Raw genomic sequence first — 9,301 nt, 5'->3', positions numbered from 1 at the left:
TGTTAGGGCACAAGCTAGCTCAGGGGAGTGCAGGCGAAGATGATAGCACTGGTTCAGTCAGTTAGTTGTTCTATTTTACGGCGTAATGAAACACAGTAACCAATGTAAAAGGTTGCCCTTGGTTACTTTACCTGCAGCCTGTTCGCGTGAAAAAACATCAACTTGTATTTATTAAACAACAACACAGGAACACCATTGTTTTCCAAAGGTGGAATGTTTGACTTTCTTTGCACGATTTCAAGGGTTCAAGACCAATTTTTTCCCAAAATCATTGAATTCTGTGCTTGTAGAATTGGGTGTAACACCCTCAGCCAGCAGGAAGGAGAAAGCAGGCAGAGAGGGGACTACTGTGGCCACATGGATGGATTATAGCATGCTATTTGAAAATGCTGCACTCAAATCTTCGACCCTGTCAAAAGGTATTTCTTTGCAATCAACAGCCACTCGCTGCTTTCTCCGCTTTTTACCTTCACACAGCGGGCAGCGCACAGTTAAGTGTGTGCCTACCTGCTGTTGTCAGTGTTGGCTTTACTGCCTCTTGCAGTCCAGAGCGTCATCAGAGAGCCCAAGTTCAATTGATCATAATAAAAAGTCTCATGGTAGCGCAAAATCAAACAGGGATTCCATTTATTGCAACCCATGCAGGGACTCCATCTCATTGGCTTATAGGCACTGAGTTTGATTCAGTGAATGCTACCCATATGTTGCCTCCACCCCACTCCCCCCCTCACATGCCCTCTTTCTCCTTTCCACAAAATCGCTTGTACCCCCCCACCCCCCGCCTCTCCCTTTGCACCTGCTGCTGTGAACAGCAGGATCCCAGTGTGAGTTTCTGTTCATCCCTCGCTTTTCTCCCTGCTCTCACCACTCACCATCCCTCCATCCCTTTCTTTCATGTGTGCTCTGCTGTCAAGCCCAGCTGGATCAGGCCTGCCAGTCTAGTCACATGCAGTCTTTGTTGGTGTGGAAACAAGCAGTGCTAAACTACTGATGTTAAACCGGAAAAACTTGTGCATTTACGAGGCTTATGTCTATGTAAGACAGCATGTATGTTTAAATGATGTTGAAAGACTGCATGCAACTTGGTTTCATAGTTACATTTGGTAACTGTGCTGCAGTCACAGTAATATTTTTGCAGAGAAGAAATATGTTCGTATTTCACCTCTGTCTTCCTGGAAAGTAGCACACAGGTCAGAAATATGTTAATATATATTAACCTTGATTCTGATCTTAAATTTTCAGAGCCTGGGTCCACCCTGAGGCTATGTCCACACTACTTTCTCTGTCCACACCAGCATTCTAACTATGTATCAGAGCAGATCTCCGTCTATAGTAAAACAATCAAAAACACATGACAAGTGGTCATTCATGTACACTCGGCATGCGTGGGCCAGTAAACAGGAAGCAGATTGTCTACTCCGCAATTGCAGAAGACAGTCCTAGAAACAAACAAAGAAATGAAATGGTAAACCACACCAGAGATTTTTTTAGCATGGACTGACAACGAGGTGGAACTGTTACTGAAAGTAACACGGGAGTACAAAGCGGCTGTGGCGGCAGTAAACAGACTGGGAGTTGTCGCAAAGTAAATTTGATGATATGCACAGTATAAGTGTTTTTTGCACATTACAAAATGTCCCGTTTGTACTAAAAGTTTTAAAACGGTTTTAGGTCTTCGGATTGGCTGTTTAGTCTGGACGGGAGGAGAAATCATAGCAAAAGTGCTGCGTTTAAAAATGAAAATGTAGTAGTTAGGATGTAGCCTGAGGTTTCTACACCCTAAAAGGGAGTTTTTCGTGCCTGTGTCACCAGGTGCTTGCTCATGGTGAGAATTGTTAGGTCTCATTTAACATTATTATGTAGAGTATGTTCCAGACCTGATCTATGAAAGGCGTGATAAGATAATGCCTGTTATGAATTGGTGCTATATAAATAAAACTGAACTGAATTGAAATAAGAAAGAACAAATTCATTCATGTTAAATCATAGCATTTTTGTACTAAACCAGACCATAGCTGCTTAAGAACCAATGTGTTCTCCATGGAATGGTTGGAGCAAAACATCGACAGAACCATCTACATTTATTCTGAAAAATGATCACACTCAAATTGATAACTTCACCATTACAGTTGGTAGCCCATTTTGTGCGTGTGCACCCTATGTATGTCTTTGTGCAAAGCAGACAGATTATATAAAATAAACCCTGTTAGAAAGCAAGTCCTGGACATTAAAATGTCTCAGAAAGCCATGCAGTTGTGACTACAGAGCCTGTTTCAGCTCAAAAAGTTTCAAAACAGTTTGAGGAACAGTGGGACAGAGAGGCTGAGGGGACTGGTTATATTATGCTTTGTGGAGGACTTCACAGTGCTCAAGACTCCCAGAATGATGAAGTAGGTTTTTTCAGCAGCCTAATAAGGCCATAATTCATCATTTTATTGTCAGTTGTAAAGTAAAGTAACATGATGGTGGTTTTAATTGATCAGTTGTATGCATATGCTGCAAAGTGCTGTCTGTAGAAAAGGAATATACTGTTGGTTTGGACGTGTGAACCTGCTCGGTAGATTGAAGTTCAGCCACATTCTGTCAATCCAAATGATCCCCTTACAGTTACCTAGTTTGTCAGATTTGCAACACACCACTAATAATTTTATTATTTGTTTGAACCATTCATTTCGTAAATCCCACATGGAGTTGGATCAGATCACGAGCAAATCAACTAAATTAGACTCATTAGGTTGCTGAGGGCAGCACCCTGAAGTGACAATGGTTCAAAAAATTTTTTTTATTATTATTCATAAAAACCGTAAAAGTAGTGAGAAAACTCTAGTTCAGAAAAATCACACTAGAAATAGATGCTAACACATGGCCATCTGTATAGCATAGGACGTCTTTAATGTGTCCAATGTTGCACTTGATAGCCTAACTTTGCAGCAAATACACTTAGGTCATGGCACCATTTGATTTAATTTCATGAAAATGAGCTTGAACATCAAAGTGGATTTGTTTTCAACAAAGTGTTTGTTTTTTTTAATTATTTTTATTAAAAAGAAGTGTGAACAGATAAACTTTCACAAGAAACAGGACAACACAATTCTCACTCCCAACTTGTCACATATGGACGCTTGGTCAGGACCAATTTGGGGTCGCTTATATGCAACGTCAGTTTAGAGTACTTGTTAACATTGCGCATCGCCGCAATGTTTGAAAACTGCACTTTGTTACCAACAACATTGTGAAATGTTGCAAGTTGGTTAGGTTTAGGCACCAAAAGTACTTGGTTAGATTTAGGAAGAGATCAGACAAGGGAGCCGGGGGGCACCGGGGGGCACCAAGGACCAAGGAGGAGAGGAGGCACGGGAAAACTGACCGGGGGGGGGTTGGTGGCAGGGGGATGAGCCCAGCTGACTCAACGGAAGAAAGAGGTGAGTGAACCTGGAGGAAAGGCAGACAGACGGGGTTAGACACAGGGAAACAGAAATGACACTGGATACTCAAGAGCTTGAGTGATGAAGTGGCACCGGGTAAGGAGCAACGACAATCAAGCAGCAGTTGTGTGGAGAACCGGGGTTGAAGTACTGGCAGAGATGGAGTTGATTGCTGGCAGGTGTGGCAGGCAGAGGAGGAGGCTGACGAGGTGCAGGTGCGTCAGCTGAGAGCAGAGAGAGAGGAGGAGACGGGCAGGCCAAAACACAAGGGAAAAACAGAATCACAAGAAAAAAAGGAGAAATAAACAGGACACTCACCGTCAGCTGGGCTGCCACCACAACGCTACGGTACTTATGTCAGTTAACTTACATAAGTTAAACAACGTTACTTATGTTACTCACATAACTTACGTAACCTAAATAAAAACATTCAATGCTGACTTTTTGTTTAACAGAGAAAATGAACACTGGTCTCCAGGTGGAAAGTCCGATTTCTGGCCCACCGTCCACCCCAACCACCTCCTTACTCTGACTTTTCTGTTACTTTTCTGCTACAGAGCTTCCCCCAGTGCATTGATCTATGATGCTAAGGAGTTCCCCAGTGTGTTACAAACTGACACCAACGTGTCTTGATCATGCCTCCATATGTGACGTGAGTTAGACTGTGGGCATCAACGTGAGCCGCATTTTATATTTGCTTACGTTTGTTTTTGGAAAATGAAGTTTGATGAATTAATTAATAACATGTTTTGTTGTGTAACACTGGACATATTGACAACTATCACTGAATCACTTTGACACTGAAGAAGTCTTAAAAACCGGAGGATTCTCAGGCAATTTCCTGTCCCTGTAAACGCATACAGTGAGTTACACTGTGTGCTATAAATTGAAAATGATTTTGGATTCCCTATTGAACATGAAAAGAACAAATGATTCAGCGATTTAACATGTGGTTGACACTTCCAGGTCAAACTGACCATCATTAATTATTACAAGAGCGAGAATCCCTCTTACTCCCTCGAATGTAATCACATAGTTCTTCTTGTGTGCTTAAATCATCAGATGTGTCTTACTGTTTGCTAAGGTATGCCCCCACAAAGAGGCTATGTGTAGTTTTCAGTGGCTTCTAGTGGTGAGGTTTCAGATTGCAACCACCATCTTTCCAAGCGTGTGCTCGTGAGTGTGCTTGAAAAAAATGAGGAAGCCAAAACAAAGAGACAGCATCTCCAGCCTACGTAAACAAATACATTTCGCGAAAGATCCAACCCGATTTCTTCACAGCACACAGGCCGTCAAAGGCAAGCTGGCAAATGGTTCATTTTTATGTGAGGTTCATAAAAAAGGCAATAAAAGGTGATTAATTTCATTTAAAAGAACTATATATAGCCCCTTTATTAAATCACTGAAGTTTAAAAAAAAAAGCATGTCAAGCCCATTATCAAGATTGGATGAATTACTCATATATTACTTAACTTATTTAACTTTAACTTATAATGTTTTTTGGACAGTTAAGTGCATGTTGGAAGTAATAATACTAACAACAACAACAATAATAATTGTTTTGTTCTATTATTTATCCATCAAAGCGTGACCCCAGTCTCATTTAAAGGGTTAACCCTGGATCTCCTCTGACCGTAGAACCACCCATTAGTTGTGGTGTTATGAAATGTAACTAATATTTGACATGTGTAGTCTCTCCTTCCTGTAGTAGGTGACTCAGTGGTCCATCTCACAGACCTGTCAAAAAACGCTGAGAGAAAAGATTATGTCAAGTGACAAAAGAGACAAACTAGGGAGTGTTTTCATTATAAGCCATATATTTGCATTGGTTGTGTAAATTACCTTGACAAAGACCTAATACTAAATACTAGCAAAGATTTGCTAAGCTGTGGATGTTCAGAAAGAAGTTTACCATGTTGGATGCATATTGCATGTCTCCATCTTCATTTCAACTTGCAAAGTTGAGCTTTAAACATTAGTCCATTAAAAGGGAGGGTGCTAGAATTCTACTAATGAACGGTGTACACTTTGGTTTCTGTTTTGGCCTGTTTTTGGGTCATGTCACAGTGTGTGAATGTGAATGTGCACAGGGGCTTTCTTTGGCAGTGACAGCTGGGCCTCACAGACTTCAGTCTTGTCCACCCTCTATTCATTGCTTTTCTCCAAAAGTCATACACTCCTTGTCTTTTATATCCTAATTAATCTCTGCTTGTTCAGCAGTCAGAACTGCAGTGCATCAATTTAAGAATCAACAACCAATTTCAATTTAAAAGTGTAAGTCGCTTACAATCCCTCACTGTACGGGAAAACTGAAGGAAGGGTCTAACTATTAACTATTTAAATTCCTGTCCTTGTGATCCGCGGTCGTCGCGTGGTCCTAATCCACTGCACACCTCCTGTGTCTTATCTCCCCTTTTCCCTCCTCTGTCCTTTGGCCACATACACTTAACTATTAACTATAGTTAACTATTAATTCATTGCTTAAGTTGAGTTGGAGACAATAGCAAACCACGCTAAATCATAATATTTTGTCTAAGAATTTTGTTGTCGATTAGGTCAAGACTGTGTTTTTATTGTTGTACTGTATATTTTGTTTGTGTAGATAGATAGATAGATAGATGATGATCTCTGACATTTATTCAGTTTACACAGCCAGAAGAACATCAAAGACCACTCCACGGATCACAGACTAGCTGGTCCGGACCACAAGCTTCTGCTATGGTATCAACCGTGGTCAGTGGACAGACCACTGAATTGGCTACAATTCGCTCTTCCGAAATCTTGAGTACCACACTAATTTGCCTCCACAAGTTTTCTGTTCCAATCATGGTAACAATGGTTGGTAAAATCATATAGCTTTGGGTATCCAGCCACCACAAGTTGGTACCCCCACTATTGTCATCCGATTGGATAATGGTGAAAAAACAGTACTGATAGTGGGTGTGTTTCTGCTCTGCTCTGCAAAATAATAAAATAAGACCTAAGTTGTAATTAAGTGTAGTTTTACTTTTCTGACCGCGTAAGCTAAGGATTGGTTTTGAGATGACTGGTTATTACAGAATGCAAAAGAAGTCTGATTGCCAGTGCACACAATGGCACAGCATAGTAATATTGAGCTGGTGTAACTTCAGCCAGGCAAAAAAAATGAACAAGTTGTAAAAACCTTGCACTTTAAAATGTATTGTTTTAGCCTCCATTATCTGCCTTCTACTTTGCCCTTTGTCCTGTCCCAGCACTGCCATGGCAACTTCTCCACATTCAGCCACAGAGTGGCAGCCCTTCATACGTCTAAACAAGTGGTGGAAAATAATTAAGTAAATTTACTCAAGTACTGTACTTTGAGTATTTCCACTTTATGCTACTTGATACTTCTAATCCATTACATTTCAGAAGAAAATATTGTATTTTTTACCCCACAACATTGTATTTTCTAGTTATGCAAGTGCCCCAGAATGACATACAGTATGTTCAAGTGACAAAGCACTTTGTTTTTCTGCAGAACGAATAGTTGCTTTAAGGACACTTTGCAACTAATACTAATTTTAAATGTTTTACTTGTAATTGAGTATTTTACATTAGTATATTGGTACTTTAACTTAAGCAAAAGATCTTTATATTTCTTCCACCACTGCTGTAAACCAAGCTCGGAGCTTTTGCCTGACATGGGTCAACTGCTCCCTCATTAACACACGGGTCTTTTTTATGCCCCCACCTCATTCAGGAGCAACATGCCCACTGATAACAAACAAATCCATGGAAACACACACCTGCACGCAAACTATCCTTCTTCAAACTCCAACTTCATTCTAATTCCTTGCAAAACATCTGCCACTTTCTTGATGCTTCATTTGCATGCGTAGAAAAAAGAGAAAAACATCAAAGATGAACACTTCAACAATCAGCTATCACTCAATTAGCGCTCAACAATTTCTCTCTCATGCACTCCAGAAGGAACGAGTGGAGGGTGTTGAAGGGGAGCGGCAAAGTCTTTGAAAAATCATACTTTTTCCTTTATCACTTCATCTCATAGCAAAACAATTTCTTCCTATTATCCTCACAGCAGGGGGTCCACTGTCCTGTAAAGGTGTACCGTAATGCTTTATAGGCAGAGAGGAGAAGGCTCTTTTATTCTTTGCACCTTGTACCCCTGCTATATTAAACAGAATCAAAGACGACATTTACATACCATTTGCGTTTCATGTTTGAGGAGTTGAGACGGAAACAGCGTTGATCCTGTGTGAAAGTAGGGTTGCTTTGACTTTCTGAACTTTTGCAGAAAGAGAGACAGGAGAGAGGAATGATTGAAGGATGGAGAGAGAGGGAGGAAGATGAGGAGCAAAATTGCTCTCAAAGTTTTTCAATGCAATTTTCTTTTGTCATCTTGTCACCATTTCTCCTCCTTCTTATCCAACTTTACAGTGAACATGTCATGAATTAATGACAAGAGCCTTTGAATAAGATCCCCCCCTTTTTTCTGTAATCATTGTCTGTAATCCAACAGCGCCAAACATTCTTCAAGTCTGGAGGAGTTCAGTATATACCTGACATACTACAAGATACATTAGTATTCATCCGTGCCTGACTAATGTATGATGATCTTAAAGAGAATCCACAAACTGAGATCAACATGCAGAATTGATCACTTTTTGTTTGTTTCAGTTGATAAACATCTCTCTCACACCTGTGCATCAACTCTGTCTGGTGTGAAACATGTTCATTGTCATTACTACTTCATTTAAATAACTCCGTAACTGTTTTGGCTGCTGATGAAGCACTATCTAGGATTCCATATAATCAAATACAGCTACATATACAGGGGATGTCAGTGTCTCGACACAGATCATGAGTCGTCTCTTATGATACGATCAGGCTCACTCCCGTGTTGCTTCCCAGCAGCCTTGGTTGTTATTTTAAAGCCTGTCATTTATGAGCTGGTACTCTACATTCTCCATACGGAGTGCACCGTTATGTTTACATCCCTCCAGCTGTTTGTGGATGGACGTTCAACATCAGACGGTTGCACAAGAGTTCCCTTCAGTCCCACATATACCTTATATAAATACAACGTTTGAATAGGCGGTGCCGCAAAGTCTCTCCTTTAAGCTTTCACTCGATAGATGAGGTGGTGAGATTCATCTACACTGTTGCACACATGTGTTTCATATGATTTAAATCATGTGGCCGGTTCAATCCCCAGACTGGCAGAATAAAATCTGGGTGTGGAAAGTGAACCAAGCAGTGCTTGCCCTCCCTCATTTATCACCACTGAGGTGCCCTTGAGCAAGGTCCATAACCCCAACTGCTCCATTGGAGCTGCTTAGTCGCCAGCAGACCAGGCTGTGGTTGTACTGAGCAGCTTCCAGGTGTGAATGTGTAACAGTGTGAATGTGATCAGGGCCTTTCTGCAAAAGAGACGCTTTCTCTCAATGAAGCTCCCCTGAATAAATAAAGGTTAAAAAGAAGAGGGAATAATGTAGGCATATACTGTAGACATACTGTGCAGATTCAAAGCAGTAAGCATGTCACGCTCTGCCGGTTGGCCATCCTTTGTGTTTACTTTTGAGTTTGGTATCTGCCTTGGTATGTTGAGTTTTGGGTTCTGTCCTGTCTAGTGTCCAGTATCTGTTATATAGTCTGCTTGTCATGTCTAGTCTCTCTGTTTTCCTCTGCTCTCTCTCTCTGCCTCGTTAGTCTCATGTCTGTCACCTGTGTTGCTCCCGCCCTGCTCGTTAGTCCCTGTGTATATATACCTGGTGTTTCTGTCTTGTCCTTGTCCGGTCATTGTTCATGTTACCCCCCAGTCTGTCGTGTGTGTACTCTGTGCCTGTAACCAGCCTTGCTTGTCTCGTCTCGTCTCGTCTCGTCTCGTCTCGTCT

This window comes from Micropterus salmoides, unplaced genomic scaffold, assembly GCF_014851395.1.
Source record: "Micropterus salmoides isolate LMB-PRFRI ecotype aquatic unplaced genomic scaffold, ASM1485139v1 Ms_hic_scaffold_18, whole genome shotgun sequence".
Taxonomy (NCBI): domain Eukaryota; kingdom Metazoa; phylum Chordata; class Actinopteri; order Centrarchiformes; family Centrarchidae; genus Micropterus; species Micropterus salmoides.
Note: the sequence above shows the minus strand (reverse complement) of the source record.